This window comes from Molothrus aeneus, chromosome 1, assembly GCF_037042795.1.
Source record: "Molothrus aeneus isolate 106 chromosome 1, BPBGC_Maene_1.0, whole genome shotgun sequence".
In the NCBI taxonomy this organism is placed as follows: Eukaryota; Metazoa; Chordata; class Aves; order Passeriformes; family Icteridae; genus Molothrus; species Molothrus aeneus.
This window is the reverse complement of record NC_089646.1, coordinates 99689432-99716611: the sequence shown is the minus strand read 5'-3', so window position 1 is coordinate 99716611 and position 27180 is coordinate 99689432. Positions and strand designations below refer to the sequence as shown.

The window sequence follows — 27180 nt, the reverse complement described above, 5'->3', positions numbered from 1 at the left end:
GGTGTTTCTATTCTGTCAGCTATGCATCTTCACAGCCTTACACATACAGATTTCAAGCTTGATCTCTGAATTTTTCTGCCTTCTAAAGTTGCTTCTTTTTGCAATGCCTTAGAATCCTTTCTTTTTCTTTTTTTGTTTTCTTCTCCTAAACTGTAGTTATGTTTTCTCAACCATAACGAAGTCAAATGTCTTCCTTTTGTTTGGAGAATGGTGCTTTTCTAGAAATGCATCTGATGTTTATATTATGAAAGCTAAATGGTAGAGAAAGGAAGAGGGGCAAAGTGTGTGTGTATGTCATTACAATAATTTACAAAATGCTCTGCTTTGAAAGTCTAAACCTTATTCAAATGTAAGTTGTGTAATCTTCTTTTGATTTTTTTCCAGATCTTATCCTGTACATTTTCTATTGTACAAATAGAAACTCCCAAAAGAAGTCTAAAGTAGCTTTGTGTATGTTTGTATTAATTATTTTTTCTTCCATTCAAACAAGCTCTCTTTACAAATTAGACGTGCCCAGTACAGTGTATTAGAACACTGAGAAGCAAGGCAGTGCTTGTTTGGTATTAGAGAGAAAACACAACAAAACAAAACAAAAAAATAAAACACCAAACAAACAGAAAAAGCTTTATTAAAGCCACATCTTGGGTTTGGGATGCTTAGCAGATAAAACTATTGCCGGTGCTATATGGAGACCTGCTGAGAAGGAAAGGAGCACAGATCTGTGTTACCTGTCCATGGGCTGTTGGACCCTCTGATTTAGCAGCTGCACGTGAATTATGTCTGGTGCAACACATGTTTATATCCTAATGTGTCTGTCTTTTCTGTAAGGGTAATTCTGTCTGGTTTTGGGACGAGAAAAAGGACAAGAGATATTAAAGCTTGCAATTTCATGTTTTTAATCCTGCTTTTAATATTTTCCCAGGCAGCTACTTGCTTTGTATTGAATTTAAACTATTTGGATTTTTATTTTGTTATTAATCTCTGTATATTTCTTCCAGGGATTTTTGCTGTTGCATTGCAATTTAGTTGCAGCACCACAAAATCCAGTTATTTCTGTTAATATAATTTTTGTCTATGTAATGCATTATATTTTTCTATTTGTTCATCTTTTGTGTCCTCACAGCTACCTATACTGGGCTCTGTTCAGATATATCTTGGAGATTTGTTCTAAGGTGGTTACTCTTGATGCCATCCTCACCCAATCCTAGGGCATGGGTATTTTCAGGCAGCATGGTGGAGACAGGGAGAAGCTGTGGTTTAAGTACTTCATCTCTTTTTAGCTGAGAGAGGATGTTTTGAGTTTTTCTTTCTGCTGCATGTTAAAGCAAATTTGAGGCTTGTCTGTGTTTCAAGGCTGGACAAATAAGTAGGGAGCTGTAAATGTTTTTCTAACCCTCCTTCCTGCTGAACCAAGCAGAAATTCTATAGCAAACAGAACCTGAACCATTATTTTGAATAGTGATGTTAATTGTACTTCATCATCCTTTACCTAACCAGGGCATGCTTTATTTTGTTCACTTTAAATTATCATTCAGATTCGGTTAACCTAGGAATGCAGAATAGTGACATCAAATACTTGGTTAATTTGAATATCTTAAGATTCAGCAAACCAACCTCTAAATATCAATAACAGAATGTTGGAATGGCTGCAGCATTCTTTTGGCATCGTATAATTTTTGGTTGTTCATATTATTGCCTTTTTTTTGTATAGTTCTTCTCATTTGCTCCCAGCAGAAATTTTAAGTTGAAATAGTAGCGTGAGCAATATTTTCAAGTACTTCAAATGGTAGAGAAATAGAAGTATTCCACAAAAAGTTTTGTTTTTTAAAATTTGTATATCCAAAAGAAAAGCATACTCACAGTTAAATAGTAGTGTATGTCCTTCAGGAGTTTTGAAAAGTTCTTTCACTCCACACAGTCAAAAGGCCTTTTGGTAACCAGCAACTCTACCATGATGTGGAACAGATCCCCTACTTCCTCTGCCAAAGAAGACATTATTTTACTTTTACATTTACATTATTTGCTTTCTTGCAGTTAATGTGGTATTAAAGCCTTCTCTTGTACTTCAACAAGTGCTCAAATACAGACTGGGTTATAAAATTGGATGATCATTCTTGCAGTGATTAGTCCACTTGAATTCTTGCATTGTGTCCATTATCCTTGGCACCTCATTGCCTGTCTGAGGGTCTCTGCCCATCAAAGAACTGATATTTTAATGGGAGGGATTGCAAAAGTTTATTTTGCTCTATTTGCTGAAATGCTGCCTGTGAGATTGGACCTACATGGTCTTGGTGGGCTGTGCAGTACTTAGGTGGCAACCCATCATCACCTGGCCCCTTGCCAGTCCTGAAGGACGTGATAGCTTTGCTGCTTCTCATCTTGTAAAGGCTTTGTGCTTCACTGGTAATAGCTGCTGTGTCAGGCCCATTCTGGCAGATCTGCTGGCAGATTAATTATCATTGGATGTGTATCATTTCGGGGGCAAAAAATCCCCTGTCAAGTGCTAACTGTATGAAGAATTTTAGCAAATAATTTCTCATCTTCAAGTGGAAATACTTTTGTTGGCCTAGTGTGGCTTGTACTGAGCCAATGATATTTTTTTTGCTTACTCCTCACACTATCTCGTAGTGTAAATGAGAACATTTTGGCAAAAGGATAGATTAATACTTAGTCCTTGCAGAGTGCTACAGAAGTGTAATTGACATCTATCTTTTTTAACATTAAATGCTCTCTGGATGTCTTAAGTATTTGTCAAGTTCCAACTCAAGCTGGGACTTAAACCTGAAATTTAGTCCAAGGTTGAAAATTTTCTCATGTTTGTTTCCATGCAGTGTGTCTGTAGCTCATTCAGCCCTGCATTTACTGTAGTAATTCTACTACCTCTATTAAGATTTTGGATTCTCTGTTTTTTCTATATGATTGTTTTACTATCTTTCATTATACTTGTTTGGATAGCTGAGTCTTCCTTTAGAAAACAAGGGAATTTTTTTTTGCATTAAGGCAAAAGCAAGGAAAGACTGCAAAAGTAGTGAGAATCTCAGAAAACAACTTTGTTTTGATTTTGGAAGAGAGTATGTGGAATTACAGCTGCAGGAAGAGTCTGAGAAGAGTCTCAGACAAATTAGAATTTTCTCAAAACATCTTCTGTTGCTATCCACCTTCTCATCTAACTAAAATTCACTTTCATGTTTCAACTACTGCTGTGTACTTTCTCTTGCCCTGACAAACACAGTCTTGCTCATATCCATGGCAAATTCTCCTGCAAAGATTGTTGTCCCAGCTTGTCACTGAAGTTGGTGATGAATGTTGGCATCACTGGTTGATCAGAGACAGGAGCTGATATTTCAGTGAGAAATGAGATGTGATAGGTAGGAAATGAATAGGTCTTGAAAGCAAAAGCAAGCAATTTATGTGCTGGAGTTTTGTTATGGAGGAAGAGGAATTGGTGGAAGGATTAGAAGGAGAGTGACATGAACAAACTTCCTTAGCTTTGTCCTTTCAGCACCAATGCTCTTTTTTGGAAGCCCCTTTGCAGGGGCACATCCTCTGAGCACTACAGGAGCCTTCCTTCTCAGAAGTCTCCCTTGCTGTTTTGTCTGCAGAAATTTGGCAGTGATAAGGTTAGGGTATTTTTCTGACTTACATCACTGGATGGTTTCCTTGCATTCTTGCTCTCTTTCAATGTTCATTTTGTGTCTTGTCAGAGACTGGAGGGCTTACACAGCTGGAGAAAGGAGTTTTTGCTTGCAGCCCTCTCTGCAACAAGGCTTATTCATCAGACTTTGCATACTGGCAAAACTGGCATACTTACCCCTTATCTAACAAGCAGCCTCTCCAGTCCTTTGCCTACGTGTTTGCCTAGGGATCTAGCCTTAAAATTACCTGGATGGCCTCCTACATAAATCTTGCCTCAATCAAGCATTCCCTGCCAAACCTGTGCTTGGCAATTTGTTGGTCTGGACCTCCCTTTTCTGATCAGTCTCTCTGCCTCTTTGTTGGCCATAACCCCTGCAGAACAGCCATCTGTCTAACTCGATGATACTTTTTTACGTGCAAATCCCCCTTCATCCCTGGTGAGTCATGTAAATCGTTTAGTGCCCTGCTTGTGTACAGCTCTTTCATAAGCACATAAAGAAAGACAAAAGATGGAGATTTCAGCCCATAGTAGAGTGAGAGTATGCAGGAGGAGATGTTATGCAATGAGGCAGGGTGAATGGGTTATGGATAAGGAACACTGGAGTCCCGCACTCAGATAGTCAACCTTAACTACCTGTGTGGCAGATTAAGAGGAATCAGGAATAATAGAGCCTTTTCCCCCTGCAGAGCCCCTTCTGGCTTCAAAGGATTTCTTTAGCTGACATCTTTTCCAGATTCTTTCAGCACTGCCATCATTTGTCATCAGCACTGAGCTATGGTGGTGGCCATTGGACTGGCTTCTTGCAGAAGAACATGGCTTCTTCTTGCAGAAGAACATTGACCTCCTCAAGTTCTGGTGCCTTAGGTACCATAAGGCACAGATAGCTCAGGGCTTGCCTCTGTGCCTGAACTGGGCTGCCCTTTCCCCAGATTGCACCATAGTGTCCCAAAGAGCTTATGCTGAGCAGGAGCTGATAAGCCCTGACAGCCCAGCATGATCCATGTGGTGTGCTCCACCTTTTCCCAGTGTGAGTTTAGTGGGAGCCTCTTTCTTGGGTGCCAGAGCCACAGGGTGTCATGCTCCCACTGAGAGCTCATCCTATTCCTGGAGAGGTGATGAAGCCCGTGTCATACTTTCTTTTCACTATGGCTGGGACTGAGATGAATGTTCTTTCTGGAACACCCTTGGCTCAATAAAACAGCTGGATGGGAATGAAAATGAAAATCCCCCCTAATGAAAATCTGCCTTAATTGTCCATGAGTGAATCATTATGGTTTTAGAGGAATGTTTAAGAAAAAAAAAAAAAAGTGCTCCATATTGAGCTTCAGCTTGATTTCTAATCATGATTGGCTTAAACCCAGAAGTCAGACACTTAATATTCTTGCTGAATTTTTAACTGTTGCAACTCTGGACAGCCTTTTGATCTGTACAGATGTCATCATGCGCTTTGTGAAATTCTTACCCTCGACAGCCTTCAGCAGCCAATTCTACTGTCATCTGCATATTGCAGGGAAAAGTGTTTCCTTTCATGAGAGTAGTCAGTAGTATTTCTCAAGGCCCAGTAAGCCTTGTTTTAGTTTAGATTTGATCAAGTTGCAGATTGCCCAGTGTCAGGCTTTGTAGAGATTGCAGAGCCCTAGAATGGTATGGCTCTGTGCACCTAGAATAAAGACACATGCTTTATGGTATTTTTCATGCCCAAAATAGCAAACAAATACTAATCTTCACAACATATGGAAAGGCATCTGTTTTGAATCTGTGAAGCTGAGGAAGGGCGGGGGGAATTCGCAGAACCTGGAAGAGAGTTCCACCTTCAGCTAGAGTTGGTGGTCTGTTAAATGATGTGGCCAGATTTCAAATCAGATGACTCTTTAAGACCATGTGAAACACCTGACTCAAGCTATTGCACAGAGGAATGGTTTTAAAATTATTACTGAGCTATTGAATATCTTAGATGAATAAAAGTACATGGTTGGAAGTAAAATTGATTCAAAGAATTAAGTCAAGAGAAAGACCCTGACTGCAGAAGTTTCACCCAAGATGTTATGGACATCCTATTGTTTCACATTAATCAGCACAGAAGAAGGCACATTCTTCAGCTTTGTTAGAGGAGAAAAGCATTGGTGTAGATATTCCTGCTAATTTCCATGATTCTGTAAGCACCTATGACGCACTTAGTTATTTTTGGCTTAAAATGTTGTAAACAATAAGCCTTGAAACATTTTTGTTGACAGCATAGCATGGAATGGAATAAAATCTGTTGCATCAGAGAGAGGTCCTAGTATGGTATGTGTGGATGTTAACCTAAACTATATATGACATAAACTCTTTTCTTACTAGGTGGTTGAATCATTGCCCAAGATATGCTAAAATTTTTTTGGTTCTTCATGAGCAAAATTGAATCTTATATCAACTACAGTTACAATTATGCTAACAAATTAATTTGATACTGTTAAATCTTAAGTTATGGCATGCTTAATTTTGTCTGTGTAGCTCAGGCTAAAAGGAGTTGCAGTTGTGTTATTAGAGCTAAAGCTATGTGCTGAGTTAGGACATGATCTGTGCCTGGGAAGCATGGCTGGGTCCTGTGGGAAGGCTAGGAAGCAGAATAGTCCTTAAATATTCCTTTGACTAGAGCCTAATTTTCATAGATGGAATATGTTTTACTGAGCATTTTGGACAGCTTTACACTTTGAGATACTGTTTTCCTTTTTTTATACCTCTTGAATATTGAGGAAGCTTTTATCTTTCGTTTCCTGGCTGAAGGTAACTTTAGATGATGCTGCGAATAGAGTGCGTGCCAATCCATAATGAAATTTCCAAGTGCAATTTATGTTAGGCACACTGCTTTGACCTTTCTGTTTTGTTTTTGTATGAGATGTGCAACAGCAGAGTCTAATCTTCCTCTTTCTAAAGTCAGAGCTTGTTTGGTGAGGTTTTCAAAATATTCCAATCTGATAAATATATCTGGCAAGATTTACGAACCTGTTACTATTCCTTAAATTATCTTAGTACATCCCATCATCTTGATAATTATGCTTACACAATATCGTGTTGGCCATTAATTTGATTTCATATCTTACTACACACAGCCTTTGAAAAGTTTTATGCAACACAGGCGTTCGTGTGCTTTTATCTGTAGCGCTGAGCTGCTTACATGAAAATTGCTTTCGGCCTTATCAGTTCCTGGTAGGGCATGACATGTCTGTATGTGACGCCGTGTTCCGTCCTACCTCTGCCTCATCCTTGCTCCTCTGTAGCACAGGGCAGAGCTGGGACACTTCAGGAAATACTAAAGAGGGTAGCATGTGACTCTGAGGACTGTTGTGTGTAGCAAATTGTTGGTTACTGTCAGGTTCAAATAGCACATGGAGTGTTTCAGTAAATAAATACTAATCGCCAACAGAGCACATTAGCTTTACATTCTGTAAAGCAGGCAGTAGCATTTATTTGGCCTGGTATAAGTTTAATGTAAAGGCCTGGGTTGAAAATATTTTGATACAGGCACAATCTCACCCCTGTTTTGCTGTTAAATATCTACATTTATGCAAGGCTTCTACCTGGTAGTATATATCTCAGCAGGCACATATAAATAGATTCCATGGACTGATTTATCAGTCTGTACAGTGTTATTGCATGAGCACAGACTATGCAAGCAACACATCAGCCTGACTTTGGAGCTTGGGCCTGGCACCATCCCAGTTCTTCCAAATAGTTACAGGGTCCAATAAACTAACAATTTATCTGGTGTCTCCACAGTAGAAAGTTCTCTGTGCCCGATCAGCGACTGACTCCGTTGCTAGTGAAGCAAAAACACCTTTCAAAAGCCTTGCTAAGCTGTGCTCAAACAGCAGACTCATCTCTGCAGCTGGGGCAGTGCAACTGTCAGCTCTGCAGAAGCTGCTCCTGGAAACCGCTGCATCCTTTCCTCCAGCCCTGACCAGCTCAGCTCTTGGAGGGTGAGGGGGCAGGACCTGTGGCAAGGATGGCCAGAAGTAAAAACATCTGCCAGAGCTTCAGGAATGGTTATCAACACCAGTACAAGGCAGTAGTTGCCTCATACGTGTTTTGTAGGGGCACAAGCCCTTCTCAACTGAGCCACTCTGCTTTGCTCACTGCAGGACAGGTGCATGAAAGGTTGGATTAGATCCCATTGCTCCTTCCTAGTCCCTTCTCCCTGTTGAAGCTGGGCCCTGCTGTTGGGAGCAGGGCTGACATGTGTCCATTTTAAGGACAACATCTGTGTTTTGCTCTAACCATTTCAGTGTATGGTCACTTAAATGAAGAAGACCAGGCTTGCTAACCTTCTGCTTTGTGGTCATTATCTAGAGGTGTGTTGGGCCAGGGAAAAGTGCCTTTGGGGAAGCTTAATGCAGTTTTAATGGCAGATGTGCTCCATTCCCCAAAGTTTTTTTTCCTTTTTTGTCTTTTTCTGGTATGTGTGGAACAGATTTTAAACTGAATGAACAAAAGCAATGCAGAGCTTAGCAGGTCTGAGAGGAATCCTGGGTATATTAAAAACAAATGGGAAATAAGACATTGACCAAAATCTAGAAAAATATGGACTACAAGTCTCCTGTGAGTTGCCTGGCTGGCTTTCCACCTCTAAATTATTTCCATGCAGCAAGTTAAGCAGGGATAGACCTAACAGGCATGAGAGTTGCCAGGAATTCTTTGTATGATTGTAACTATTTTTAATTTCCATCTTAGAAAAAAGTGTGCTTTTTATTGTTAGCAGTTTTTTGGCATGCTAGCAGCTTTACAGAGATGAGGACTATGAAAAGGATATACCTATCTGTGTCTAATAGAGATAAACAGACCCTTTTCCTGCAGGAAAAGCACCGTTCTTATTCTTTCGTGGTGATGTGCCAAATGGGCTGGATGGGAAGAACTTCCCTGCCCTGTTTGCTCCTGTCTCTGGTGTGGCTCTCGCCAGCAGGCTCAGCTGCTCTTGGCTAGAGGTGCTCCAGTGCTTGCAGCAATGATACCCTGACAAAACACTGTTGACTTAAATCAGACCAGCCTCCTCCCTTTTGTAAAAACAAAACTTCCAAGAGAGAAGTAAGTCTGATTGCTTTAATCTCTTTGTGTCTTCCTCTTTGCCTTCCCTTTTAAATTAAAGTGCACATCTCAATGTTCTGTCTTACTTGGAAATCTGAAGGAGTGGTGGGGGGGAGTGGAGAAATAATGATGAAGGAAGAGATAAATGTAGCAAAGGTGGAAGTGATAGTTTATTCATGGTGTTACATCTCTCTTATCTTGATCTGGCCTACTTGAAGACTGTTTTTTTTCCCCATCCAGGCTCCTTTGATGAGTGTTGATGGTTCTCTCCCACTGCTGTGGCCGCAGCCTGATCCTCTCGCCCCACTTCCCTCACAGTCAACATCCACAGGATGTATATTATAATTTGTGTGGATGGAAGCAGAAGCAGCAAAAAATAACCTTCCCTGGCATAGTAGGCAAACCATCCATCTGTTTTCCACCAGCTCCCACATCTCCTGTTTCTGAAGTTGCTGCACCTATTTTGCAGCTGACTGCCAGGCTCCAGCTATCGTGCTGGAACCAACAAGTCAGAGATTCTCTTCCACTTTTTATTACCTTTCCTCTGGGAATGGCTCCATAAACCAAACATAGTTCTGGAGTTCTGCTGATTTCAATTATTACCCTTTGATTTACAGAAGTATGAGATTTATGTTCTTTTGTTCAGTTCAGAGACTTTCAAAGGCAAGACAATGTGGAGATAGCTTTCCATTCCTGCTGCCAATTTTCTCATGCTGTTGAGGAATTAATTTAGGCATAGTTTTTAGGCAGGGTTTGTTGGGGCTTTTTCACCTCTCTGCTATGGCTCACACCAACTGTTAAAGTCATGAGCCAGTCTGTCAAAATCATGGTCAGCTTAAAGATCATGAGCCTTTAATAAACAGGTTATTTTCTTGAGTCTTTGTAGCCCACTCGGACTTTTCAGGCTCTTCTGTGTAAGCTCTGCTGGAGGCCTTCTTTAATGTCAGCTGATTCCAAGGTAATCAGTTGTTTTCAAAAGTTATGACTTTAAATAGAGGATCATGAGACTTACAATAAAATTTCAAGGATTGGCAATGCTGAGTCTCTTATCCTAGAAGCTTTACAGTATTTTAATTGCTATTGTGAGACATTTAGAGTGGCACTCTCCCCCCCCCAGCTGCCTCATTTGAAGCAGCTCATGCAGCTTGCAACATGGCTCTGTCAAGGTTCACAGAGACTCCAGCTTCTTTCCTATGTGACCCAGACGTTCTGTCCCCTGAAATGTGCCAGACGGACAAGAGGTTACTTTGAGAAATAGTTCGCACTTTTCCCAGACTCTGCTGCTCAGCCTCTCTTACAAATATGTAGCTGAGGTAATGTCACTAGATAGTAATTTGTACATCTTTTCCAGAAGCTGAATGCCCAAGCTAATAAAATCAAACAACTGTCACAAACTCTTTTCCCCTCCCCATGTTTCCATCAGTGCTTTAGGAACATTAATTTGGGCTGTTTCACAGTGTAGGACTGACTTTTTTCCTTTGACTGAAGCAGAACCAAAGGCCTTCCCTGCCAGTGTACAAAGAATTTGCTTGAAGGTTTTCTGACAGGAAAGCACATTACTTTTTTTTTTTTAGCTGAGAATTGTTGTGTTTCCACTCACTTGCATTGAAAATAGTGTTAGTAACTGCACAAATATAATTTCAAATAATGCTGTCCTGTTTTAAGGCACTTCTCATTGCCCTTATCAAACAGTAGTAAAATCTTTTCTTTCCAGCTGTCTTTTCCTCAGTAACAATAGTGACTGCATGATTGACTACTCTTTGCATGGTGTTTTCTGACTAGGTTAAACATTTACAATGGAACAAGGTATTCTGCTGTAGTTAATTACCATGTGCTTTCTGTGGATTGGTTTGGAGTCAAGGGTAGCTGAACCTACAGAAAGCTCTTAAGAAAACCAAGGGAGCACAAGAGCTGCAGTGAGGCCTACCTGAAGATCTTTTCATAGATGGAGGCAGAACTGGAGATGAATCAGGTTATTCCTAGTTCCTTGGATCTCCTGCATACCCCAGCAGAGCCTCACATGGGGAGTCACTACTTGCCCCAAATAGTGTGTCTTGTTCTTGCTTGGTAGAAGTTGCTACTTAGAGCAGATACAGGTGTCAGCAGAGCCTTTTGTATCCTGACAGGGATGCTTGGGGAAGCCCAAGGTCGAGTGTTTTCTTTAAAGCTGGCAGAGGCAGTTTTCCTTGCTCAGGTAAGTGCTCTCTGTTTCAGAAGCAGATTTTGTAAGCCTTCTCTGATCAGTCTTTGCTTCTCCCCCACTCCCCTTGAGTAATTTAATTTCTGCTTAAAGGAAAAACATTTTCAAATTCTTCTTTCCGGGTTTATTAGTGATTTATTGTTCTTATTGAAAACTTAGCACCTTTTACATGCACTGCAATTAGAAACAGGGACAGAAACTCTCTGGAGACTGGAGTGCTGTGCAATAGTAAAAAAACTGTGAAACAGAGCAAGGTAGAACAGAAAATAAGTCATAAAATGGCCAGGCAACCTACAGCTGCACAGAAGTCTTCAATCTTTGACTCAATGTGTTGAAATGAAAAAAATAAAGCAAAACAAAGGCAAAAATAGAAGACGAGGAACAGAGCAAGGGAAGGAGTAACAGAGACAGAAAGCAAAGTGATTTTCTCACTGACTGCCTGACCACTAATGCCAGAATCTGCTACCTGATCCAACCCCTGACTTTTACCCTGCCCCGAGTCCAGCACCATACCAAGATCTACAGTCTTACACAGAGGAGTGGATTTGAACACAGCCAAAACGATGATTTTCCCAGTGACACTCCACACTGCATAAACAGATGTCTCCTTTGTTAGTCATTCCTTATGTATCCTTGGTGGGATGGTCCTGGCTGGAGAACAGTGTTAATACCTTCCCAGTGACTCCTGCTTACCCCAGCTGGAGGTGGAGTTGAAATGGCAAGCAGATGTACACCAGCTCTTCCCCAGCATATCCTGTTTTTTCAGAGATTTAATCTAAGGCAAAGTTTTCACTTGGTATGAATGTGAGATATCCTGCACCAGCAACAGGGAATGTTTGGCTTTGATTTAATTTATCCAGACTTTGTGATAGACTGGTCTCAGGGGCAGGGAGGCACTGGGGCTTGCATCACCAGCTCTCCTGGTTGGAGATTTCTCCTCAAGGACTCTTCTCCCAAGCAGTGGGTTATAAGCCCATCACTTTTAGTAAAGATGGCAAAGACTATAATTGGTTTAATTTTATACAAATTCAGTGCTTCTTGGATGAATTGCCGATTTGGTGAAGCACCAAATACTTCAGTGCTATAAAGAAACACAATTTAATTTTTAATTCAAGTTTCATTCTTTTTAAATATTTCAGGTTGATTTTTCTGTCTCCTTTTTTATTTTTGTGTTTTTTAAGTTGGAAGCTGCCTCAGCACATTGTATATGCTGCTGTGGTGGCATCTCTTAGCTAAGCTCAAGGGGAGTTTTAGAGGTTGCTGCCTCCTGAGAGCGTAACTCGGTAAGACAGTGGCTTTCTTGGCAAAATCAGCACCAGAGCCTTCTGGCTCTGCATCTGCCTGCCACCACCGAGGTGTTGGCAGAAGGGCTGCTGGCAAGGCCGAGCTGCTGAGCCATTGCTGGAGAGATCTGTCTGGAAAAACAGCTCTGCAGGAAAAAACAAGCTGGATAGCGTTATGCTGGACCAACTCAGCGATGTGTTTTGTAGGATGGTGGCACAAAGAGCTGTGGTGGCTAGCTGTGGTGTGAGTCCACATGAGGGAGACCCTTGGAACCTCAGCTTGGGGTGGTGTCAAACACCACAGGCTACTCAGAGGTCTGAGTTGGTGTAAGTACTGGCAGTAGGAGTGTGTTATGGAAATACCTCCAACCAACCAAGACACAATTACAGGCTGTTGTGACTTCTACCAGTTGTCACGTATTCCCCAAGTTAAAGTTTCCACGTTAAAATACGTAAATGTTAAATTAATCAGGCTGATTACTGAGTTCATTTTCAGAATGTTGGTTAGCTGCTGGTATTTGTGGATTGCTGATTCATCTGGGAGATGCAATGCAGCAGGGAGCGTGGATACGTCCGTTGAAAAAAGAGGCATTTCATTCGTGTCCTTTAAAGCCTTTCTTCTCTTCAAATACACACATAACAAAAACACTCTCTGAAAGGTATTCAGTGGGGGTTAAAAGCAGAAGATGTGTTTATGCTGCAGGTTGTTAAATGTATTTACAGCCTTTTTTTGGAGCTCAGTGGGAACTGCGCTGTTGTTTATTGGTCTGCTTCAACAGCTGCTGGCTGAAATTAAAGGAAATCCATTGCCTTGATTTGCAAAAACATTATAGATTGCTTGTGCTATGATGAGATATGAGAGGCAATTTGAGTGAAGCCCAACATGTGTAGCATGTCATGAGAAAACATGTAGTTTACAATATTCAGATAATCAATATGAATGGATCTGCAGGTTCTTAAGATATAAAAATAGTTTTGTTTGAACTGATTTCCTGGTTTTCTTTGGTATTTCTCAGGCCTGACCAAGGGGACTGAGGAGTCTGGCTCCACATTTGAGGCAGTGACTTCAGCTTGTGCTGTCCAGCCACTTTTTCCTGTCCTGAGCTGTGCAAATGCAGGTGTTTTCCACTACAGTCAAATATTTCTGGGAATTTATTTGTCAGAAAAATAATTAGGAAAAAGCAAAGGGCATTAGAGCCAGTGCTGATCAGTCCACATATCCAGCTTAAGCAGTCACTGCCCCACATTCCTGTTTTTCTGGCAGCTTGCAGTTCTCGGTTCTTTCAGGTCCATCTTTGAAAGAAAGATATGAAGTTGGCAAAGAAACCTGTGTATGCAAGTCCCTCTGACCACTGGCAGTGTGCAATATGGGTAGCCCTATGAAAGTAGAAAGACCTGCTCCCAAACACCTGCTTATGTTGGCTCATGGCAGCAGTGAACCTTTGACACTTGGTCCACGTCTTTTCTGTTCACTGGAAGCCTTTCTGCTGGAAGCCTTGCTCTCTTTTTTAATTTCTTTCCTCTGAAGTGGCTGGAGAGGCCATGTCTGAAAGGACAGTCCTTGCAGTTATTGACAGGTGCAGCTTTTGTCTCATCCAGGATGTTCCTGCTCGGGCTCCTGACTGTAGTGACAAGGTTATAGCACACAACATTTCTGAACAATGAAGAATGTTGAATAAATAAAAGCACATAACAAAAAATGAAATTTGTAGGTCAGACAGGCAGCTAGCCAGATTATAATGTGTGTGAGAATGTGTGTGTAATTATGTTGTTTCAAAAGTAGAGCAGGGACTTTCCTTGCATCATATTTAATTTTATTCTCCACATAAAAATATATTGTTGGAATTCACTCAGCATTTACTGTTGCATGTAAGGATAAATCAACTATCAGAGAATGGAAGTCTTTGGCTGCTGTGTTTGGTACTGACCCTCATCAGAGGGATACTGTGTTTGGTTTTAGTTCCCTCCCTCCCTCCCTCCCAGACAAAGCTGAAGTGGAGAAAGTTCTGAATTATAAGAGATTTCAAATAAGTAACCACAGAGAAAAGATTGGAAAAAAAGGAGACCAGAAAGGACAGAAGTCTTTGACATGAAAAATGTCACTGTTTAATATCAGTAATCAATGGCTTGCCATAATTTCCAGAGGAAGCAAAGAAATCAATTTAATGTGCCACAGAGCTGATTTTGGCCAAAAGTCTATTAGATCTTTCCATTACTGAGATGATAAAACATCATCAGTGGCCACCTGAGGGTTACTCAATGCAGTATCCTCACTAGAGGAGAGAACAGCTCAGACAACCATCAGCCATGGGCAATGTGCATGTGCTTGTTCTTACCTTAGACTAGGAGGGTCAGCCTAGTAAATATGTGAATTCTTCAGCCCCATATTTCTATGTTTTTATGCATGAATAAAAAAACCCCTACAGCACCCTGTGGCTAACCCAGAGGACTTTGTTAGATCACTGTCTGCTCTCTGTGTCTAATTTTATCTCTGTCTGCACTTGGTCTTGCTCTCTACCTCCGGCCACATGTTCTTGCCCACTTCCTTGTGACAGTTCTCCTACAGCTGTGTGGTGACCTAGACTGTAGTGCTGACCCAACAGGAAAGCAGCCCAGTAAGAGATTAGTTTACTGCAATTTATTCAACTTATGTAGCCATTCTGTAGATGTAATGTAAACATTTATAGGGGTGGTAGGTAATACTTACATACTCTGTCAGGAATGTTGATTAATGGATCATGCAAGTTACAGGATGGGGTCTTCTCAAGTTTTCTTCAGGTCTGGTAATGATTGGAAAAGTCACTTTAAAATTTTATTCTGTTTCCTTGTCTGCAAAATAAAAACATTTGTCTAATTTGCAAGAACTGATATACAGCACTTAGAATTAAGAGTGGGTGAAAGGTTGGAAGTACTATAATTTTTTAAAGGTCAAAATAGAATTATCTGATAATTGTGGTACAATGTTAACTTGAGCTGAGAATTTTTTATCTCTATGTGCCAAAATAATTTGTCTCCTGTGAATGTAGTAGAGTCAAAGTATCAACGCAAAGAGGATTTCTTAGACATTTATTATATTTAATGCAGCCTGTATTTTCTTATTTTTATTCTCACTTCATAAGGAGAGGCTTAATGTTTTCCCAACTGTTTTTGCCTGCACTCTGGAGCACTTTTTCGTCAAAATGCATTGAATACTCCAGAAAGGTTGCAAAGATTTGAACAAAGTGCAAGCTGCAATCAGGGGACTGTGATCATGACTGTCTTTCTTCTGCCCAGGGAACTGGAGAGTTCAGAGCTGCATGAGCTGTAAACACACTGTGTCATCCCTCCTTAGGCTCTAACAACAACATGAAAGCCCTGATTGGCAGTCTTGGCACATTTTCCTGAAATCTCCCTGGTGTAGAACCTACCAAGGCAAAGGAGTAAACACCTTTTGATCCTGCATAGCTGCAACGGGAACAAAAGTCTGGAACACAAACGCGAGTTCAGGTCGGTTTTAGGTGCAACACTTGGCAGCCCATGGGGAAGAGTGTTGTGCTTGTCCCTGGAGCCAGGGACTGGGTGCTGGTAGGATGTGTCCAGTGGAGGGTCTGATGAAGTGTAGGCTTCCTCCTGAGCTGCTGGAGCATGCAGATATGGATGGCTGAGTGCAGTCACCGAGGGGTTGTGGTGACAAAGGAGTCCTGACCCTTGTACATTGACACTGGTGTCAAGTGCAGCTGTAAATACTGAGCAGCTTCCAGTGGCTACCTGTCCTTGCCTGTGCACTCTGGTTTGGCCAGCACAGTGCTGACACTCTGGATTACAGCTGGAGGCTGACACTGTTCAAGACTTCACTGAAATTTTGCTGTTTGATTTTTGCTGAAGTTAATATCCAATATATGGTGTGTTGTCATTGCTGGATTACAGTTATCAACTCTTACTGTCCTCCTCTGTAGTCAGACATTGATTTGCATTTTCTTCAAAACCTGCTTTCCAAGGCTACTGATTATAGAAATACTTAAGAATTTTGGTCTCACTGTAAAAAAGGTTAATTTCCAGCTCTCTCAGTTGCAAAGAAAAGCTTAGACATATGATCCCTGAAGGCTTTGAAACTAGATAAAATTAAAGAAAAAAGAATATTTAAGCTCTCCTGATAGACGTCCTGCCACAATTTCTGAATAGTTTGAAGTGGTAACTCATGTTCTGTTGATTGAGTCCATATAATATTAATTTGTTAAATATCTCTCACTGTGTTTGGATGTGTTTTTATTCAGTGCCACTTTCAAGACCTAAAACAAATTACTCAAGGCTCTAAGTAGTTTCTTCCATTGATGACAGTATGTTCAAACACAAAGAATAATATTGTTAATGAAAAGTTTTTTCTTCATGATCTTACTGATAAAGCATGTAAGTACACTGGTATTTTTTTTTATTTATTGGGTTTTTCTTTATAATATCTTTAAACATAATTAACAGGCTGCTTACCCCTACTTCACAGTCTCTCCTGTAAGTTGCTAACCAGAAAGTGTTGTTAGTGTAATCTCCTCAGCATCACATCTGAGCTCTGTATCAAGAAAGTCTTATGTCATAACTGTTCTTGAAATGCAGTTGAACCCCATCTGGATTTTCCAGTTACTTGTTTGCATTTATGGTGAGCACTAGGAAATCCAGCAGGAGCTCTGTGAAACTGTGGTGAGAGAGGGCCAGCCTTCTCAGAGACCCAGTGTGCAGTTTTAAAGATTTCCTATTCAATTTTAGTAATAGATGATTTGCTAAATTTGAACTAATGAGAAATAAATGTAGTTTCAGAAGTTACTGACAAATCTAACTAAACTCAGTCAAAAACCTCTTAGTTCTGCTAAACTGTATCCCAGTATCTTGAAAGTTGCTGTTCTGATCAGGGGTTCTTATTCAACACTTCTTGCAAATTTTCTCTTAGGGAGAGAAATCAAGAAGTTTTATTACATGTTGGGAACCTACAGATACCAAGGTGCAATATGAATGCTAAACTAGTTTAACTGGGCAGCACCTTTTTGTTAGTTGTTTAGTGACTCCATTGATATGTCATGATTAAGTTGATGATTTTTATGCAAGCCAACTTCTGTGTTTTGAAAGAATGAAAAGGTGATTGTTCCTGAGTAGCTGTATTTCTTACCAGGCAAGTGCAAACGTGGTAATGCAGGGATGTGGCTTTCCTGCTTTTAATGTCAGGTCTCCAGACAATACTTCTCTACAGGGTGTAGACATGCTGTGAGAGGATCATGTTTCCATAAAACAACAGAAGCTTAAGTTGGTGCATTACGTTTGCTAAAACACGTTTGCTTCCCTGTCTTAATATTGTTTTCATTGGATACAATCAAATACTTTATCATTCAGATAACAAAGTGTGTCAGCAAGTAATTGTATTTGCAAATTTCAGGACATAATTATCTGAGCATATGCAAAATTATGGGCAAGGAAAGTTGGTAACGCAGTTAAGATGAGACTGAAAATTTGACTTATTATATATACATGCTGTAACAAAGAGGGAGAGGCAGTGCTTTCCCTGGAAAGAAAGAAGTCAGCATGGTGTTGGCATTGCTCTTTAATGTGCTCTGCCAGTACAAAGGACTCAAGGTTTTTTTATTAATTTAATCCATTTCCAATTAAAGTTTTCTTTGGGGGAAGGTGACAAATTATTTGAGAACAAATTGATAAATAAGAGCTATAATGATAATAATAATGCTTTCCTTCTGCTTAGAAATTAATGTTTAACAACGGAAGTGAAAAGGCTCAAAAGCAGGAGAATAACCTTACCTGTCATTAGGATTCAAGTGAGTCTGCAGCACAGGACCTTTGTTACACAGCTGTTTATGGGAATAGTGAGTTAGTTGCAGACCCCTGGCATACTCCCTCAGCACAGTAAGAAAGTAGATTTTGGGGAATGGTTCAAAAGTATGAACAAGAATAAAGCCATCTTTCCCTTCAGTCTGGAAATTAAAAAAAAAGGTTAAAAAACCACCCATGTTTTATTTTTAGGGTAAAAAAGATCAATTTCCTAAACACAAACACACCTCTCTTTCTTTAGTCTTTTCTATCCTGATTCCAAGCGCCCTGACCAGAGCTGAGCTTCTGTTCAAGGCAGAGGGATGCTATTTCCCTGTGGGTCTTGTAAATTTTATTTCAGAATGGGTCAAGGGGGCTGTTTCAGAGGGATTGGAAGTTGGCTCTACGTGCCAGCTCCTCACCTAGCCCCAAGCTAGCAGCTGAACTGAAATCTCCATTCCAAACTTCAATTCCATGCTCAGTAGCACTGGTTATGCACTGGGTGGTCAGTTAGGGTCTATTTTTAGGGCATGAATAAGGATTACGTGTTTCAGCTGTCTGCACCTTTTGTGTAACACCAGACTTCTTTCCCCATTTAAAGTCTGAGCTGATGAGGAAATGTGAGTGGAAAAGGTTTCTGAGATCTGTGGTTTCTTAATGTCAGAATAGTAAGGTTTGGGTTGGGTTGCAAGGCAATCTGACACAGAAGGCTTGCTTATTGCAGAATAATCCCCTGGAGTTTAATTTTATTTGCATTCCACATTCCTTAGAGCAAATAAAAAGTGTGAGTTTTGAAATGGTTTAGATGGATTTTTCCCAAGCCTCAAAACAATCTGTGATCTCATTGTTCATAACTCACTTTGTTAAATTCCATACTTGTACTATGGGTGATGAAGATTGCCTCTGCACTTCTCACAGCTCTAGTAAGTCTACATACATAGTTTATTCTGTCAAAGATGGGTTTTTCTCATCAGGGCTTGTTAGTGCAAGTATATAGTTCTCACCATTGTGGCAAACTGTTTTTTAAGGGATTATCTGTTGTGACAGCCTCAATCTTTACCTGTTTCTCCGGTGAAATCTGGTATAGTACATTTTGACTTCCATCTAATTCCCTGATGATATTCAGCCCTACCCTCTGCTGTGCTACTTCGTGCTGCTTTAGCAGGAGCTGTTGGCTTGGGCTTTCCATCTCCAGGAGCCGCTCCTCTGTTATTCCTCTCTTGAAAATGCATCCTGAGACTGGAGGCTGCTACAGAAGGAACAGTGCAACCATATACAGAGAGGCTTTGTTTGGCCTGGAAAGGTTGCAATCTAAAAATGAGCTTGATGATGTCTAGACAAGACTGTAAGTATTTAGTACCTTTACAGAGCTTTGCATCTTCAAAGCACTCTGCAAACATTAACTGATTAACATAACTGCGCCATCTGTTTTGATGTTTACATTTTGTGCAGGCAAAATTCCTGCTTTGTTTTATTACCTCTTGCAGGTATGTGGATGTCATTATTATGGCCCTTCAGAGGATGGTAAAGTCAGGTCCACACATGTCTCTGGTAACATTTTGCCTTAAAACTCAAGCCAGTGCCATTGGGGCCCTGCTCTCTGACCTGGCTATGACAGTTGGGATTATTTCCCTCTGAAATTTCAGCCTCTAGTCTGTAGAAATTGTTGTTCCCATGGCTCCCGGAGGCTGCTGCCTCTCTTGTCACTTCGCTGCTGAACTTAACTGTTTTCTCCCCAGCCATGGACAGGCAGGGACACATCCAGTGGTGTGGGAGCTTCTCTGCAGAATGCTCCCAGACAGCCAGCTGAAATATTGTCTCAGGCAGAAAAAGGGGTAGAAACCATAAAGATAGTGAAAAGAAGAGGAAATTTTTACTTAGCTTTTGGCAAAAGGTTGTTTTTCTCTCCAACTTCATGCATGGCTACAAGAAATGTCATTGTATTGTTCTTTTCCCAACTCGTATTGGAGATTTTGTGTAACTGAGGGGCTGTACTGATGAGCCAGTGTTAATTTTTCATTTCAGTTTAAATTTCTTACTAAAGATTTCAAGACTGATTTAAATCAAAGCACTAGTAGCACTGACAAGAATCAAAGCTGAAAAACCTTAAAGCAAACCAAAACCACACTCTTCATTTTTTGTCTTTTTTTTTTTCCTTTTATTTTCAACTCCTTACCATTTCAATGTTTCACTGCCTGAGTGGCATTTCAGGTAGATCACACAACCTAAAACTGCCTTTATTTTCAATTACTGCAACTTTGTTTTGCAGAAGAGCTCTAAAGAAACAAGTGCTCTGCTGTCAGCAGGGAGAGACTGGCAGTGTTTTGATCCAGGGAGAATTGCAGGCACTCGGTGAGGGAAGCGAATCGTGAGAGATGTGCAGCGAGGCAGCGCGCCGGCAGACTTTTGCGTCAGTGCAGGAGTCATCGTTCAAAATCTCAGATTAAACTCAGATTAAACGCTGCCGTGGCATCTCATGGGAATCGGCCGCGACCCAGAGCAGCCGTGGCGCCTGGGGAAGGCCCTGCCTGCCTTGCTTGCAGCTCCCCTCGGAAGCGCTCCGCGCGGAGAGGCAGACGGCACGCACGGGCCCGGGAGAAGCTCCTTCACAAATTCCATGTCTGGCACAGTTCACACCATGGTTTTAAGTGTGACCTCAAGGCATTTGCAAGGAATATCTTTATACAGAGTGTAACGAACGTGCAAGAGACTCTCACAGACAAATTTTTCAATTAATAAACCGACAAACCTGCAACATGAGGATATAAATACATTGAAAAGATGGACGTGGACAGACCTAGATGGTGGGTGTGGCTTTCTTTCACACTGAATATTTTTGCAGCATTTTTTTGTTTGTTTGCATACTCGCTCCCGGTAGAGACATTTTGCTATGTTTGCAGGCTAGGATACAGCAGTTGGGAACAAAGCTCCGACAAAATGGAATTCTCCTTTGTCAGACTGTGGCATCAGAAAAGTTGATGTCAGATGCCACCAGGCTCTGACTGGAAGCCTTTAAAGAAAGGTTGAACTTTTCAGAAAAGAGACACTGTAGAAATGGTTTAGGAAAGGCGTGTGTCCTGTAGCATCCTGGGGTGAGGTGAGACAGCTGCAATTATTCCCCTCAAACTGAGCCCCTCATTTGCCAGAGCAAGGCTAGAAGAAGCCAGACACAGCTGTGAGCAATTTGCTCTGGGTGGCCCTGCTTGAGCATGGGTGAGTTGGACGAGATGACCTCCAGAGGTCCCTCCTTCCCTCAACCATTCTGTAAGCCCGCAGTTCAGAGCCTTTCTCCTCTTCCCTCCTAAAGTTTCCTCCTGACAGTTCAGTTTCTTTCATGTACGTGCTGCAGTCCCTTCAGCAGGTTACTCTGGGAAGGAAGAATAGGAATACAGAGAATTGCAGACATTGTAACAAAGTTATGTGCAGCCAATTTCACAGGATGGAAGAGTGCCTCCCTTAAAATGCTGAGCGTGGTTCGCTCAGATGGAAGGAATTACGCTGAGAACATGAAGCAATCTGTAGACTCAGTAGACTCTGGCTCTATATAGAGAATCCCACAGCAATCAGAGTGAATTTTGCATCTGACTAGCTCAATAGAGAGGATATTTTATGCCTGTCTTCCCTATGCTTGCCCTTATTAGTCCAAACCTTCCCCTCCCACCCCCTCCCGAGAAGAACATACTCAATAGCATTTTTATATTCTGTAAAGGAAAATGTTCCCTATAATCTATGTGGATACTTCTGTCATCTTAAGTGTTTCTTCCAGCATTTTGTATTCTTATGGACCATATCTCATCTCCCTTTTTAGTTGTAGTCCTCCACCCTAAGTTTTGGGGATGAAACTGCAGTATCAGTGTTTTCAATTACACTGTGACAAGATCCCACTTGGAGTAGGGAGCTCTATATTTTTAGCCAATTTCCAAGTAATTATATTCTATAAACTAATGGTGATAAGCAATCAGCGGCCTCACATTTACATCTCACGTGAACAAAAAAGGGAGGAGGTCTCTCTCACTGCAGCACCATGATGAAGATTCTGAAGGTCCATATAAGATGAAAATTATTTGCATGTAGGCACAGAGGGAAGCACTGTGCAAGCACCTAATTGCAGCACTCCTTGCTGACTGTTTTTAATGTGTGTTGGTTTTATTAAGCATTCTTAACATGAAGCTAGACTTTTGCTTCAGCAAAAAATTTAAGCAAAACAGAGGTTTTAATTCTCAGATTGCTGAAGTGCATGCAATTGGGAAAACCTGTCTGGATGCAGCAGATTAGGTGAATTTTTTCCCCCTGTAAAAATGATAATAAATTGGTTTTGTGGTCTTGCATTGCCTGACTGGCTTTTTGTGTTGTGAGTGTATGCACAGTATGTATGGCTCTGTTACATCTTGAAGTTTTGGTTTCATGTGTTATGCTATGCATTGCTTATGAGGGACAACGTTTGCATGACAAATTGCAAACCCATATGGCATCGTTTTTTAACATCCTGTACTTTTAGGTATTTTCAAGGAACTGTGCCTGAGGAGGTGAAGAGGGGAATCTGCTCGTGACTTCTCACTACAAGGGATGTCTCTTTAAAACACTGCTGTCAAATAAAAATGGTCATGGTTCAGTCCTAGATCAAATGCAATACGAAAGTGACACAACTTTGTATATTGATAAATGGTAGCCATACGTAATTTGATTCTATGATTTATCCCACTAAAGAGATGCATAGCTTTGCAGAGAAAGAGACACACATTCATCTAGTATGGAAGAATTGAGATTTACAAGTCTTTAATGATGCACCATTTCTGGTTAGGGATAAGATTCTGCAGATCATTATTAGCCATCTTAGCAACTCCTCCTGAGCTCTTCACAGTTATAGTCTGACTCTGGCTAGGTCTGTGGCTTTACTAAGGATAGTAACGAGTAATTAAATGCTTTCTCTCTTTAGTGCTTAGCTCAAATAGTTTTTAGGGATGTGAATGAAGCATGGTGTAGCACCATACAGATTTATCAGCTTTCACTTTAAATTACTTCTAAAATGCATACTTGTCTTTGTCTTCATAATTAATGTTTCCATCCCCACTTGTGGCTTGGAAACCTTTATATTTAGCTACAGGATGACTTACTTGTTCTACACAAATCTTATGGTTCAGTTCTCACAGCAGGCTAAATATTTCGCTCAAGGTAATTACCTGACTTCAAAGGAACTTTCATAGAAAAGTAATAATATCAAAAAGAGCCTATATGCTATAAATAGGGTATAAAATTCCACATTAAAGATGTGTGTATATTACAGGAATCTTCAGAGCAGTGTGAAATATAATTAGGGCCATCTACTGAGGCATAAAGTTCTCTGTAATACATGCTAATCCTATTTGCTTAGAATGAGGTGGGAATATACCTATCAAGGCATCTTTTGAAATATTTGAAATCTTTACATGTGAGTTTCCAGTTATACTTGTCTAACTTGATCTTTTCTTCTTGTCACTTTTCCATCCTGAGAGGTTTATTTGTGAATAAGCTTTCTCCTCTGCACAAAATGAGAAGCGTGAACTTTCAGTAGGACAATTAGAATTTTAGTGAGATGTAAAATGCTTTTTAAGAAAAGAGGAAGAAGAGCAATATAAATAAGTTCATATGTGATTATGTGCTCTTCAGTGTGTGTTGATTGCCTGAGAGGTTATATTGTAGTTTCAGGTAAGTCAGGTCCTTCAATGTAGTGCCTGTTCTTTGTAGCATCTCATTCTTCCTACAAATTGAGGTCTCTTAGAAAAGAACATTTCTAATTAAAATACATCTTTTCTGATGAAAACATGATTTATTTATTCCCTCATTTGTATTTGTCCTGGTTCAGGGCACACCCCACAAAAGAAGTATTTGTCCAGAGCACATCTTCAGAAATAATGTTTTAATGGAAAGTATTGATTGGATGAATAAGGATTAGTACACTTACCTCATGATTCCTGAAGGAATGGTCTGCTCCCAGTGCTGGCCATGCAAGCAGCTCAGGAATAAGGCAAGGAATTGCTTTTGTCCAGGACAGGGACATTTCTGGTCTTTGATCTATGGAATCTAAAAGCAGTGCTTTTTGCTGGGAAGGTATTTTTGCAGTTTACATTGTACAGATGGACAGACAGGGACAGAGAAGGACTGGTGACTCATCCTGCAAATTACTGATGTAGGGAGAAAGGGACTGAGCTGTCCTGTCCCCGCTGGACCGATGGCTGCCATCTCTGGTTCAGGTGGCTGACTGGAAGATGGTTTGGAGCAGCACTGCTTTGGGTATGGTTATGTATCAGACATCCAAAATGTAGACATCACTCAGCAGAATCCTGGGTTTGTAGACTGGCTGTTGCTTTTCTGGGAGAGGGAGAAACAGAGTTTGGGAGGAACTGGTATGTGCATGACGATTAAACCCAGAAGTTTACGGGTGTCTTGTGATTTATTACAGGACTTGTAGGAAGCTAGAGTAAAACCAAAACCAAGTTACCTGAATTACTGTTTTACATTAGTTCTCAATTCATTTTCCTCTTTATATTGCTGGGCAGGCTTTTGCTGTTCCAGTAGGATGTAAGAAGTTTTGAAGTGTTCCTCAAGGTGTGCTTCCCACAGCCAGTTGCCATTGGTAGTCATCTTTGTAACTTGCTGCTAAAATAAAATCAAAGTCAAAATACACTCACTGTTTTCCTAATAATAAGTTCTGTGTGGTTCCAGGTGTCAGTAGCACTGCTCTAGGTGAGAGGGAGAGTGGCCTGGCTTCAGGGGCATCACTGCTATGCCAAAGCTCTGTGAAATATTTTTCTGTTGAAAAAAAGATTTGCAATCTAATGGTCTACTATGTTGACTGTAAAATTTTCTGGGAATCTGGAAACTTCCAGGAGGAGATTGTTTCCCTCCCAGCATGCTTGCAGACAGTGCAGTGAAGTCTGGGACCTGCATTTGCAGAGCTCCCTGGGATCTCACCTGGGCACCTCCCCTGGGGAGCTCCAGTGGATCAGGGGCTCACAAGCTTGGGGGCCTGCAGCACTGCTGGGATGCCCCAGAAGCTTTGAAAGACAGCCAGGGGAGGTGATTAAGGAAAGCCAGCTTCTCCATAGTCTGACTCCATTGAAGTCAAGAAAGCAAACTTATTTTGAAAACTCTGAACAGGTTCCCTGTCATGGACAGCTGTGCTTCTGAAAATCTACTCTTAGTACCCCAAAATATAGTTTTTCAAATTAGGGATGACTCAGAAAAGTTGTGTGTGCGTCTGTATGTTCGGTTTGGGGGGATTGAACTGAACGGAACTGGACTGAATTTTTAGATAAGGAAAGTCTGTCCACACTTATTATGTGGTATGATGAGATACGATTGTCAGGTTGCCCCTTATTCCAGTGACTAAACATATGAATTTAATACAGGACCTTTATTTTAATATCAAAAATTTCCTTAAATGTGGTGTCAGCAAGCGTAAGATGCAGAAGGACCTTTGCAAATAAATTGTTTTTATTGGTTAACTGAAGAAAAGGAGGATGATTGGGACCATTCGGGACATGTGTGCTTTGAAGTTCCTCCTAAATTTTTTCCTTCTGACTTAACAGAACAAAATCAGGAGGAAAAAAAAAGGCAATAGGTTGATACCATGCAGACATAATAAATTAGGTTCCATAGCTGTTTTAATTTAGACGGGTTCTTCCATCTTGGCATCACCGCTGCATTGTTTACTTGGGAAAGAAGTCACAGCGATAAACAAACAAACACAAAGACTTAGGGCCAGTGGCTGCCTGCAGATCACTTAGCAACATCAATATTTCTGTGCACAAATAAAGGTCTGCTGCTGCAGTGCCTGCTGCCAGCGTGTGTAAGCGTGTGTGCCTCTGTAGTGCTGACCTTGTAGGCAGAGAGAGCAGCCTGTCAGTGATTGGTCACTCCTTAATTTGGATGTCTAGACATTTCAGGCCGCGCGAGCGAAAGGCAGACATCTAAAGACGTGAGAAGAGATTCTAAGGGATACCAGGGCCTTAAAATAATTCCCTGTCAAACTGCAAATGTATTTTGTTCATTTTAAAAATATATGGGTACAAGTGACTGAATGGAACGCGTGACTGAAGGCTTTATTTTTTTATTATCACTATTAATTAATGTGCTTCTTGGATGTTTTCACATGGCTGTGATATAAATAGTAAAGCTTCCTTAAAGGTTATCAGCAAGTGTGAGAGAGTTAATATTATGATTGGTCTGCTGGCTGGAAATATGTTTTCTTAATTTGCTAAGAACCACAATCCAGAATCCTTAGAAAATAAATGAACTATGTTTAAAGGCACTACCAAATCTTAATTTGTAACATTAAAACTATGGTCAGGAATGTAAACTCTGAGAGTGTCCAGATGAATAGGAAATTATTGTCCATCTGCCTTTTATTCCAAACGTCTCTATGTGCAAGCAAACGTGTTTATACCCATATGTAGAAAAGGCTCAGTTCTGCCAAATGCTGAAATCCTACAATTCCCACTGATGCCATTGGGCATTTGAATGTTTCCAGGGCACTAGTCCTACGTTTGCAAAACAATGGCATGCGTATACATTTACACCGGCTCAAATTTTCAGCTGCTCTTTAAATATATGTACAAATGGGGCAAATGATCACCTAGTTGACATTTGCATGGATCATTGTTTGGGATATGGGATATTTGTATAATGAATTAGAATTTACATTTTGGTAAAAAATGTTTAAGTTTAGAGAGCCATATCTATTACCTTAAGAATATTTTACTATTATTATAAGATCTAGAATGTGGCAGAGCTTGGAGGAGTTATTAGTATCCTTTGGAGATCTATTTTAGTTTTCTTTGGTTTTAATTCTTTCAGTCATAAATCCCACAAAACAGCAACTGGTGCTTGAAGAGCAACCAGCATTTGGAAGCAGCCACTCTACTGCAACAAATTATTTTGAAAATAATGTGAACCAGTTTGATTTCAGTACTGATTCTCTCTGTCCAGTATCAGAGAATTCCCATTTAGGAAGAGGTGTAGCATCACAGAGAAACTTCCATACAACTGTAGAGGTGTCTGTATTACAGATGTGCTGGTATAAACCACTTAGGTAGGACTCACACCTGTAAATGAACCAAGTGTTCTTGTGCAGAAACAAGAGACCAGATCTTAGAGCTAGTTTGTTCTGTGAGGATCTGCACTACAGCATTAGCAGAGTGGTTACCCAGCTGTAGCTATATTGATGTGACACTCAC

General features: G+C 40.7%; 1 protein-coding gene across 2 annotated transcripts in view; it reads left to right on the top strand.

The window, feature by feature from the left end:
• Positions 1-27180, top strand: part of LDLRAD4 (low density lipoprotein receptor class A domain containing 4) — a 284002-nt gene that overhangs the window by 193632 nt on the left and 63190 nt on the right. The window lies entirely within an intron of this gene.